The sequence below is a fragment of the Octopus bimaculoides genome, chromosome 15, assembly GCF_001194135.2.
Source record: "Octopus bimaculoides isolate UCB-OBI-ISO-001 chromosome 15, ASM119413v2, whole genome shotgun sequence".
NCBI classification, from domain to species: domain Eukaryota; kingdom Metazoa; phylum Mollusca; class Cephalopoda; order Octopoda; family Octopodidae; genus Octopus; species Octopus bimaculoides.
In genome coordinates this window covers 34,581,924-34,594,889 of record NC_068995.1, presented here as the reverse complement: position 1 = coordinate 34,594,889, position 12,966 = coordinate 34,581,924, and the positions used below count along the sequence as shown (strand labels likewise).

The following is a 12,966-nucleotide window of genomic DNA, read 5'->3' as shown; positions in this document are numbered from 1 at the left end:
ATATATATATATATATATATATATATATATATATATAAGCATATACAAATTAAAAGGGTAAAGGTTTATCAATTTATTAATTTATTAATAAATCAACAATTAATAATTTTTACCAAGCCCTTTATATACATGAGGGAGAGGTCTGTGACGAAGAGTAAACTTTTCATTGGACAAAAGCTTCTTTTATGATTCTATATTACATCACAGTTTTACTATGTTCCGCATTTTTGTTAAATGTTTACTTCCTATGGCTTAGAATAATACTTTCCAAACACGAGAATAAAGTCGAACAATCTCACGGCAAGTTAAATGATTCGTCCAAGGCCACAATACAGAATAGAAATTGCTTCATTTCCTTCATGTCGTAAAAACTAGTACACTATATTGAAATTTTCGAAGGACATGGAAATATGTAATTGTAAAAGTAACAGCTTTTGTGTTCTGAAGTGTTCGTCCCCAGCGCACAAACATTTTCCATTTCAACAGAAATCATTTTCGATTTTATTCTTTATTTTCTTATGTTGGTATTTTGAGAAATGGCATATACATGGAAGACTCTTCGGATATAGAAATGGGAATTTATTATTATTTTATGAAAGCAAACAAAATATCGTTTTAGTATTATGGAGGAACTAGCGTAAATTACTAATGTTATTATTGCTGTAGTTTGTGAATCAGATTTGAAAGGTAAAATGATTTTATCACTAAATTCGCTCTTATCACTGATTATATTCACTGAATTGTACTGAAAATTGAATATTGAATTTATAAGGAGAACGTTAATTATAATTGGAATCGATCAGCTCCCATTCATAATTGTCAGAAGATCGATTCTCTTAAATCAACATGACGTTAGTAAGGGTCTACAAAGCATATTAATATTTAGCAGAATAATGCTTAACTTATCATAATAGAGACCAGAATGAAGAGACAGATATATATCACCGTACTGACCAGAATATCGAATTTTGTTATATACAATGCACTTCCTCATATTGTTGTAACTTTCGAATTATCCCACTCCGCTGTCTAGGCGAGCAGGCCAACATTCTTCCTCTGAAATTAAGTCCAGTCCATCGCATAGTTATCTATTTACAGCCGAGGTGACTGAAGCAAGGTGAGATGAAGTGTTTTGCTTCAGAACACAACGCACAGCAATCTGGTAATGGAAACCATCATCATAATTTGACCTACATACACACCCACATAGTTTGCACACTTGTGTTATCATCAGCAATGTTAATTTTCTGTGTGACCAAAATTAGAACTTCATAAATAATTTAGTCTGAAACCGAAATAAATGTAAGAATAATGAAAAAGAAATCAATGAAAATAAGGTAACATGTCAGATATCTCCTAACAATATTTGCTTTCTTTTAATTTCTATAGTATAGTCCAGACCACTAATATGAGATGGAGTAACAGTATTTTTTTCTTTATACGCAACAAAATAACATTATGAGATGAATTTAACGTTTAATATTAGAGCTGAACCAATTAGATTTTTAATATCTCATTTGTTTTCCGCTCTCTCCCTCCCTTTTAAAAAGTGTGTGTACATATATACATACATACATCCATACACACACATACAATGTATGTGTTGTGTGTGTGTGTGTGTGTGTGTGTATGTGTGTGTGTGTGTGTGTGTGTGTGTGTGTGTCTATAAGCTAATGTGTTCTATAAGCAATTATTGTGGAAAATGTAGAAATGTAGATCTTAATAGCTTTTAATATGTACCTAGTTACTAATATTTTGGTCCTAAATTTTTTTCTTAAGTATCATAAGATTCTTGAATTATTCTAATGAAAACTAAAGTGTGTAAACATAACCATTTTAAAGGGTAAAATTTATTTCTCCTGGCGTCTTTAAGAAAAATATTATTAACAAGAGGATACAGACTTAAACTTTACTTAATATTTTTAGACAGAATTTAAATATATTTTAAACAGGAAACTGCGAGATAACTCACATAACCGTGTTTCCCTATCCCATAATTCCTTTTCGAATATAGGTTGAGTTTTACTAATGGGCTTCTTAAATGCTTCATTTTACAAATGCTTGTTTATTTTTGCGATTTTAAATATTTCTATCTGAACTGACCTCATCAACCATTCGTTAACATTCGACTCTTAAGGAAATTTCTGCTAGACATTTCAACGGTTGATTCAGTCATAAAACCAGTATTCAGCTATAATTCGTGTGCGTTTGTATATGTATGTTATATATGTGTGTGTTTGTATATGTACTGTATACGTGTGCTATGTGTGTTTCGATATGTATATATGTGTGATGTGTTTGCATGTATATCCACACACACCACACACACACACACACATATATATATAAATATGTATGTACGTATGTATATATATGTATGTATGTAAGTATTATACATGCTTATATACATAAATATATACACATACATTCATAAGCACATAATATACATACATACTTATTTTAAAATATCAGTTAGGCAAAATTTCAAAGTATTCATTACATGAAGTGTAAGTTTGGAATATTGATTTTTAATCGAGAAACCTCTTATAAATAGCTTCTTTGTTTTATTTCAAAGCAAACTTATCAAAGAGTGAAATGATAAATTTAAGATAAAGAATTCACTGCGGGCGGGGAGAGATCAACACTTGTAAATTAAATTGAGAGGAGCAGGTGTTAGAAAACCACTTCTAAACTACTTTAAAGAAGAGAGTAGTTCTACACTGAAGTAAATAAAAATGCTTATGTATAGGAAGCGATAGGTAAGTTACAGTATGTAAGAGTTATAACAACACTTAACAGATCGCAAAGGGGTGGGGATAAGTTTATAAACCCTCGGAATCACCGTTGAAGTTGAAATAAAAATATAAACAATGCAAAGATATTAAAAGATAAATGAAAATTGTACGGGAATATGGCGAGTTTTAGTTAAAGCTTAAATGGAATATGGTGTATTGAAATTTGGAATGATGGATAGATTGTGTTGTTGCTGAAGCCGGTCTTAAGTGAATTAAAAGGATTAAAAGTAAACTAAGATATATAAGACTGTTACGGATAGTATCAGTAAAATGGAATACGATATGATGAGAAGAATGAGCTAGGAAAAATTTAAGTACACTTAAAATCATTCATAAACGATGTGACAATGAATATATGACGGTAGAGAATCAATAGTATTAGCTGAAGTGGCGAATAGATTTGGTTGGGCAAAGAGGCGTAATTGAGGTTTAACTGAGAAGTAGAAGTGGTATCAAAGTTGAGGTTTAATGATTGGAATCCATTGGCCGTTCTGAGAAGATATGTATAATGTATTGTTTTAAGACAGATTAATACAACGGTTAAGCGAAACAAACAGAATAAAATGTTGGACTAATATTGCGAACTACATTAATATTAATAGTTAATGTTACAAAATAAAACATAGTGGAGAATAAATCATGTTAATAAAATCTAGACGACTAATATTGAAAAATTTCATTAATATTAAATAGTAATGTATTCTAAGCTTTGTGAATTGAGTCAGACGGGATAAAATATAGCAAATTGAAATTACATAAGCAGCCTCAATTACAATTGGATATAACAAAAAAAAATGTTCTAAAATGAAGTGGGAGTAAAATAATTGTTGAAATAATGTCAAAGAAGGGAACATACGGCATAATATAAGAAAAAAAATTAATAAACTGTATTGTAAAAATTTAGGTAATACAGACAGGAAAGGAATATTTGTCACTTTGACAGAATTTCTCAAACACGACTTATAATTATAATACACTACAATATTCGGACTTGTATCTTCTTTAGGGTTGTTATTTTCAAAACATTTCTGTCCTTCTACTCTCCGGCCTTCTTCAGGCGCACATCGTATAAGATATCATTCTCGGAATTTGGCGAAGAGTCCTTTATTTAATCCATAAGCGTTGATTATTATCATCTGTTGTCCATACCAGGGTAATTTTCTCAACATTCCACTTAAACGTTTAGTAAGTTAGTTATATTCTTTCTTGTAAGGCCCACCATATAAACTGCAAGACTTAACACTTGACCAACACTTATACTCTCCAGCCATTGACTTTGTTAGACTGTTAAATATTAGGATGAGGAGCTATGAACTATTTGGGGATGTTAAACATGATATTCTTCCATTCTTATCTAAAGGCTCCTATATGGTGTTCACATCTAAACCAAGCCTAAGAGGGTTATTAGAACCTAATATATGTAGTGATTCTTTCAGTGGTCTTCCAGGTTTGTTAATGATATATCATTTGCATTTTGTCCCACAAACGTTCGCAGTCCTTTTTTACCTCTGAAAATCTTCAATCATGCTTGATATCTCATCATGGATTACAGATTTACTTTTAGGGGCCGGGGTGGGGGGTGAGAGAGTCTCGTCTTTCAGACAATATCACAAGGCCTGTATATATTTAACTGCGCGTTTTGCATATTTACTTACCCACACAGCATGTCTGATAAAGACAATGGTCCAGTATGACCAATGTATGTGTGTGTTTGTGTGTGTATGTGTGTGTGTGTGTGAGTGTGTGTGTGTGTGTGTGTGTGTGAGAGAGAGAGAGAGTGTGTGTGTGTGTGTGTGTGTGTGTGTGTGTGTGTGAACATTACATCTATGTCAATCAATATATTTGTGAATAACTTTGTGTATAAGTGTGCATATATATACGTATATATGTATGTAAGTGTGCATACATATATATTTATGTAAGTGTGCATGTATATATATATATATATATGTATATATGTGTGTAAGTGCGCATATTTATATATATATGTATATATGTGTGTAAGTGTATATATATGCGGGTGTATGTACGTATGTAAGAATATGTATAAAATAGCTTTTAGAGATATTTGGAAATATTCGATAAAAGAAAATTACCTTACACAACCGTATTCTGTTTTATCCCCACATGCATATCTTATACGAATACTGAATACAATACAGATACTTGCTCATTGAAGAAATTCTGAGAGCCATATTGAAATGTACCTGAGGTAAATATTCTCAAAACATGAAATTGGGATTGATGAAATGAGAATATATTTTAGTAAAAATACACAACACACTAAGAAAGTAAAAAAAAAACGCTATAAAGTTGGCAATGCTATTATCTCCATTAAAGTATAAAAAATATAAATATTTAACAGAAAGAAAAAGTAACCAATAACAATAGCAATGGGAACAATGCAGCTGCTCTAATTATATTATCAATATTCGAAGCACAAATGTTTCAAAAACAAAATTGTTGAAGCTATCATTGGTTCACCCAGTACAAACTTTTAATTCAATATATCTCATTCTGAAGAATAATTACACGGAAGCAGAAATGATTACATGGACGCTCATTCATTTTATTGTAATCTTTTATTTGTAATTCATGATAAAAATTTAGTCTTCGTTTTCAAATAATTATTTTGGTGTGCATTCTGTATCTAAGTAAACTATTTCTATTTGCCTATTTTGTCAACCACACCATTAATAACACTAACGCTAAACTTGCCAATTTTGTTAAAATTGCCAAAGCATAGATTTAACACATTTTGCAACATATCATTTTGTCAATACAATGTCTGAATATTAACTTTTAAAAACTAATTCTATTGTTAGCTAGAAAAATATTACTTAGAGTGTTTTGTATGGTGTTTAATATCTAGTATCATGTTACATTGACTCGGTGCTTTGTTACCTAGCTCATCAGAACAATGCGAGTTATTAATATGCTTCTAAGAAGGAACAGTGTTCAGAATTTGACTTAATAACTCCACTCGGATTGCTACAACTAATTCCAGTAGAAAGGGCTACTCTACACCCAATATTCCCTGCTCCTCAAGACTTTTTAGCATTTTATACAATTCTCTTTGATATTTGCATATGCAGCCAACAAATTGTCACGTGAAAACTTCAGAACTAACTTTCAGAAAATATTTTTGCCTGAAATATACCTCTTAAACTACACATATTTTCTGTGATCGCAAAGAAATTCAGATTCAAGATGTTTCTTTGATATCGCAGAAATAAAACTAAGATTTTTATGATTACTGATATAAAGTTTGCAATGTTATTTATATAACCAAGCAACACCAGATACGTTCAGCCCTTACATTTTATTTATTCTTCATTCATGTCTAAATTTACTTTATGTATCAGTGTAACATTGTTTAAATAAACGCAAGCAATAGTTTTACTATCCGATGCTAGTTTTTTTTCTTACTCCAAGAAAAAATAAACTGCAAAATTCGATTGTGAGATAATTTATGTTAGTAATTTGTAACTTCGGTAGAAAGCCAAACATTTTAGGATTAATTCAACTTCAGTACTTGACAGCTGTTCAGTTAAGATAATTATTTTATACTCAGAAATGAACACCACATTCAACCTAGATTTGTGAAGCTCAGAGCTCTTTCAAATATGCTAGTAATTTAGTTTAACTGAGAAAATAACAACAACAAAGAATATTTTATCCCGATTAGTGTTAATCCTATCTATCCCGATAATATGTTAATCCTAGTCTACGGTTGTAATTCGTTTATTCTACCGAAAAAATATATAATATTGATCCAAGTTTCCTACTGGGCAATAATTACTTCTTGACAATAACGCATGCTAGCAACTGAAAATTATTTCTAAAGCATATCATATGAATGTGTTAGGTCTAAGTCCCTTGACGTTTAGCCTGCTACAGCATGAATACAGCTACTAACAAACGCGACGTAAAAAGTCTAAAAACACGTACATATTTTACTAGTATATGTACCACTTTGAAAAAAGCTATAAATGTTTATAGAATTATTAAATGATATATTGTAACTTGACCAGCGTTCTTATTTTTTTTTTTGGACAAGAGGATAATGGATATTGCAACATTAGGAATTAGCCTCTGGACATTACATTTGTACGAGAAGTCAACTTCCTACAACTGTATTACAGTGACGGTTTGGCGAAATATTTATGCATCATCTGCTTTTACAAATTCTAACTTACAATCAGTAACAATAAATGAAAACAACAATAACACTAATACAATATCAACTACAAATGCCATGTCACTCAAATATATGTCAATAAACGACCAAAAATTATAAATTCGTCCTTGCAGAACAAGTCATTGCTGCACTAGTCAAGGAAATATGGCTACCACATCAGGACACAGGTTTATGACCAAAGTTACATAGTAAAACATCAACTAAATTGCAGCATTCACTAATGGCATATTATCTAAATGTAAGAATACAGTAAGAACTTAATATTTTCAGTGACCTTACAGAGCTGAGTAGAAGTCAGTCTAGAATATGGAAATAAGTCAATGAGAATCCAGTTATGTTGGTAAACATTGAACCACTTTCTCCTCAAATATTCATGGAAAAGTAGGATGCAATCCATCGCGGGAGAAGTTGTATTCGTAGGGAAACCTCGAGATGAAAGCTGAGTAGTAGTAGTAGTAGTAGTAGTAGTAGTAGTAGTAGTAGTAGTAGTAGTAGTAGTAGTAGTTGTAGTAGTAGTAGTAGTAGGAGGAGGAGGAGGAGGAGGAGAAGGAGTACATCCGACGATAACAACAAGAATAAATAACAGTTAATCAAACTAATATATGCTTCATTCTAGTGTACATTTCGGTCGGTCGATTCCTCATTCTCAAAGCTGAAGGCCTAGAGCCTCAGACTCAACTGTAAAGGCCTCCAGGGTGCTCGCCTCCCACTCCTAGGTGTCATTCTTTTTTATTATCTTTGTTTCTCACGAACCCATTTTTCAACACCCAACTTCCGGAGGTGTGAGTACAGAGGTTCTGAGCCCTAAGAACGAGGCCAAAATATTGCAGCTATCGGCGTCACCAACTTTGTTCACACCTCCACCAGAATTAAATCGTTCGTTCGGTGGGCTACCCAACAACTGCAAAGCGTTAGCTTATCACATATCGTCACCAATAGTTTCAGTCAATCAGTATCATCAACTCTTGGGTCCCTCCTTCATACCCACACAAAGCTACTGGTCAAAGAAGTTTCAATCTGATACTTTCACTGAGGATACAGTCACTCCATAAACACTTTCTTGTTTGAGCCCCAATGGAGTTCAGATACTTAGTGTCGTATGGTAAGCTGATCTAGTTCCATGCTGGTTGCTACGATCTAGTTCGTTTTGTTGCTGGCATCTAGGTAAAACTCACATAAGTCTCGACTAACTTAACGCTCTATCATTGGAACTCAGCAGATAGGTAACGATCGGCAGATGTCATCAGCATAACAACGATTATTTAGTCATGGCCGTTAAAGCACGCATACATCTAGCCAGTGGAGGCGCAATGGCCCAGTGGTTAGGGTAGCGGACTCGCGGTCATAGGATCGTGGTTTCGATTCCCAGACCGGGCGTTGTGAGTGTTTATTGAACGAAAACACCTAAAGCTCCACGAGGCTCCGGCAGGGGATGGTGGCGAACCCTGCTGTACTCTTTCACCACAACTTTCTCTCACTCTTACTTCCTGTTTCTGTTGTTCCTGTAATTCAATGGGCCAACCTTGTCACTCTATGTCACGCTGAATATCCCCGAGAACATGTGTGTGTGGAGTGCTCAGCCACTTGCACGTTAATTTCACGAGCAGGCTGTTTCGTTGATCGGATCAACTGGAACCCTCGTCGTCATAATCGACAGAATGCCAACAGCGACAACATCTAGCCAAGCTTATCCACAAGCCAGTATTCACTCTAACAGCCGCCTGCTGACAGTGTATAGACTCTGCCCTAAAACTGCTGAGCCCTCTCAACACCTTCTACAATGCAGAATGCCCACTTGGTATAAACCTAAAAGTAAATTACAAGTAAAGCGAGGTAAACTCGAAAAAGCGATGAAAAGATGTACAACGGCAAGGCATTATACTCTGAAGGATAGAAAAAGATGTCGATGTTTCGGACAGTTGATCCTTTGTCAACAGATAGAAGACGAAAAGGGGGAAAATTATATATAAATAAAACAAACGTATGTTCATAAGAGACCAGCATGGGTAGCACAGGTGGGAAGGAAGGTGGTGTGTTGGGACAACACGCTCAGTAAGTGGCTAATGTTGAAACTTCTTTACAAATAAAATATAGAGGAGGCTATAGCGATTGTAGCTCAGTATTTATGTGTACCAAAAAAAAAAATGTTTGGAAGTTCATATGTGAAAGTGAGTATGAGAACGCACGCGTATGCACGCGTGTGTGTGAAAAGGACATTTAAGTGATTGAGAGAATGTGTGAGAATGAGTGCACGAGTGTAGCAGTGAAGGGTTCGTACCAGAGTGATGCATGGTAAGAAGATAACGAATTAAACTGCTAATGGCACAATGCATATTCTCATGTGAATGCGATATTGGCGGAATGGAATGATAGGCTATTCATGAAAAGAAAGTGCGTAACGGAATAGAGAGTGTAGCTGATGTCGATGCAAGATTTCATTGTTGACATTTAGCTACAGGCGGCCCTGATCAAGAAGTCCTGTGATTAATGAAATAAAAAATGATGACACAAAACATCATGAGAAGATGTTTATTGTGAAGTGCAGTGGAGCAAGGATAGTCAATTATTGATACCTTTAAAAGAGGGCTATCTACTTTGATTTTGCTCGCATCTTGAATTTTTGTATATATTTTTATCATGCTGACACATAACATACCTGGATTGCCAGCTACAAGAATAGGAGGTGGTTTGATGTTCAAAAACGCCAGATGCTTCGATTGTTAAAGGTTCTAAAAGAAACCTATCGGAGAATAGCTTCTATTTTGTCAACTTGCGGTTTCCTGCCGTCGGACGATGAAACGTAGTGCTGATGACCACTCCCCCAGTTTGCATTATCTAGGATGAAAGATGTCTCCAAAATGTTAGATTTGCCGCCTCGGAACAAGAAAAACTGTGATGCTATTTGATCTTTTGCGTCCACACAGTCTAGCCTCGTCGGCTCCAGTTACTACTAAAACCCAGCGGCGTCCAAATTACGTGAGACGACGATATCATTGTTGCTGCTATACAAAGGGAACAGCCTGAGGTTGAAATACAAAGAGAACAACCCTGAGGTTGAAATTGTAAAAGTTTAATGTAGACCTGCAATTATATTGGTATCGTTCGCTGATCCGAAATCCAAACCCGACTGATGAACCGATACGGAGATAGTCGTTTTCCAGGTGAGTAACAAAATATTCTTGAGAGTATAGCGTGCATCCATGTCTCTTGTAGAGCTGGGAGGCAGGGCTAAAGCAGGGCCTCAAATGAGACGGGATAAATGTCGAAAGATACTTTGGTAAATAATGATTAAAGAATTAAGAAACTTTCAAATATAGAAATGAGGTTGAAATACAACGTACTTCTTCAATACGCACACATTCAAGCGAACAGGAGAGCCCTTATATTACCGTTCGATCTGCTAGTAAATAGCTGCCAAATTTCTATCATATAACACCTAATCGCCTTTAAAAGTACAACTGGATATTACAATTGGAGCTGCCCTATGCCTGAAGAGAAATGAGGGTGTTTTGAGCTTGGAGTTGTTCGGCAAGGACTGAGATAGACGCATAAATATGCTTTCTTAATATAAAACTTCCATAAATATAAGAACATATATAAGTATGTTCTTTCCTTGCCGCATCATTGGCTCAATGACTATGTTTGGTTCTTAGTAATGATCTGAAAAGGAACGACATAAATCGTGTGATGAAATTGAAATACAAATAATTTATAATCAAAATTTTGAATAACTACTTTTTAATGTAATCTGGTTTAAGTACAGCACTTCTTTTTCTTTTAGATAATTATTTAGCTACCATATCAGCTACTTTCTTAGCAGACGAAGAACTTCATTTGACGAGAATTGGCATCCGATCTGATTTATAGAGAATTCAAAGTTTAGCTATAAAAAACATCAATAATAATCAAATAACTTCACTACTCTTAAAATCTGAAATACTAACAACGAATCAACGAAATATTCTTTCTTGTTAAATCAGCCCTCTCCAGTGAAGATAGGATGGGGAGTGAGACTTGCGTAATAAATTATATTCTGTAAAATGATACCCAACGGGCTTATAACACTCTAATTGAGACTCACTAAAATATTATCACTTGCAGACTATTTTTTTACTATCGACTAACAACAAATCAAGTTCATATATATCTCCATAGTCGTAGAAAGTCTTTTGTTTACTTTTAGTCCTCCTACAGCATTTATAACACCAGCCGTTACTACTATATAATATTCAGTAGACTTGAGTTAGCCGCTTGCTCTACAGACCAGATTTCTGTAAATTTATATGAAGAAAAACAAAACTCCTCCTGATCTTCGAAATATTCACCAATATTCAGTATTCAAGTCAACATAATAAATCACTACTAGTTGGTCGCTATTAATTTGTCATCAAATATTTCTCTGTAATTCACTGCACAGCTATGCCTATCACGACAATTTCGGTATACAGCCATTTTAGTTTCATAGTTTAGTTGCTAGGAGTTTACGTTTCTATGTTGCGAAAACTATGTTCTACTGATAAAAAAAAATATTATTTTTAGATATTATGTCATCTGCATTATGGTAATATTCACATGATTTCGTTTCTGTTTTAATAAATACATCTTAGATAGTTGTATATCTATAGCTTAGAGAAATTCTACAGTTTATTGAGATAATATCCTGAAACACGGATTCTCATAAATATTGTGTTGCTTTGCAGCCTTGAAGAAGGCTTGCGCGTTGTTTATATGTTCGTTATTATTTGGTATTCTCGTAATAATAGATCAGAAATACTTCAACCTGAATACATATATTTCGAGTTTAAGCAACAAGAAGAGGCAATAATAAAACGAAATATTAGCGGCATCTCTTAAATTAGTGAAATATACAATAAAATGTAAATGTTTACGATTATTTCCTTTCAACGGTAACTCTTTATTCGGTCGTGGAGTTGTGTATGCTTCTGGAGGTGTAAGTGGGTGTGTCTTTGTATGTTTGAATTGTTTACGTGCGTGTGTGTTTGTGTGCGTGTGTGTTTGTGTGCGTGTGTGTGCGTGTGTGTGCGTGTGAGTCTGTTCGCGTATTTGTTTCCGCGCGCGCTGCGTTTGTAACTTTTCTTGTATGCGCCTGTAATGATTGCATTTCTATTTTCTGATGTACACACACACACACACACACACACACACATAAATGTACACATACCCGTACATACGTATTTAGCTATATAGATATATAAGGTATACACTTAGGGATACAGAGACAGCTTGATAGAGAGAAATCAGTGGAAATATACGGTTAAGACAATATCCCAGAAGTTATCGTGGTTTCGATGATATTCTATATTTTATTAGAGCTCACCGATTGAGAATTCATAGTAATTTGTAAAACACCTTATCATTGTAGTACAAGCATTTCACTATAAATTCGAAATGTGATGTACTTGCCTACTATTACATCTCAAGTACTACTAACTAGATGCTCTAGACTTGCTAAACGAGGAAATGAAACGATCCTTCACGTATATATATATCTATTTTTCATGTATATATCTAATCAGATACATTACGAAGACCATTCCGCTATCATCAGTTGGCAAATGAAAATAATCTGGATGCGTATCCATTTACGTTAACTTAGTGTACAGGTTTAGAGTGGATTATCTAAATTGTAACTCACCTCAACCAGATTCTCATGAACCTGAGTAAATATCCCATATGAAGAAGAAAGATTTCTTATCGATAATTTAATATTATACATTAGCGAGAAAAACTGCCAAAATGTAATCTAAAGAAAAAGAGAAAAACACATCAAATGCAATTGTGAATATAACGATATCGTGAAGAACAATGAAGATTATTTTTTTTCCTGATCAAAGAAGGACGTTAACATAAAATTGATATTTACTCCATTCAACACGGGCATAGTTGCATTGTGTGCTTCAGATATAAATAAATAGACATACACACACACACACACACACACACACACGC

General features: G+C 34.0%; 1 protein-coding gene across 4 annotated transcripts in view; it reads right to left on the bottom strand.

Moving 5' to 3' along the window:
- LOC106867458 (probable G-protein coupled receptor 139) overlaps positions 1 to 12,966 on the bottom strand; it is a 403,898-nt gene that overhangs the window by 322,972 nt on the left and 67,960 nt on the right. Inside the window, exon 2 of one of the 4 annotated variants that reach the window (XM_052973246.1) lies at positions 12,653 to 12,760. The exons of the other annotated variants lie outside the window; for them this stretch is intronic. The gene's annotated coding sequence lies outside the window, so the exon portion shown is untranslated. The remainder of the gene's footprint in view (positions 1 to 12,652; positions 12,761 to 12,966) is intronic. 4 annotated transcript variants of the gene reach the window in all.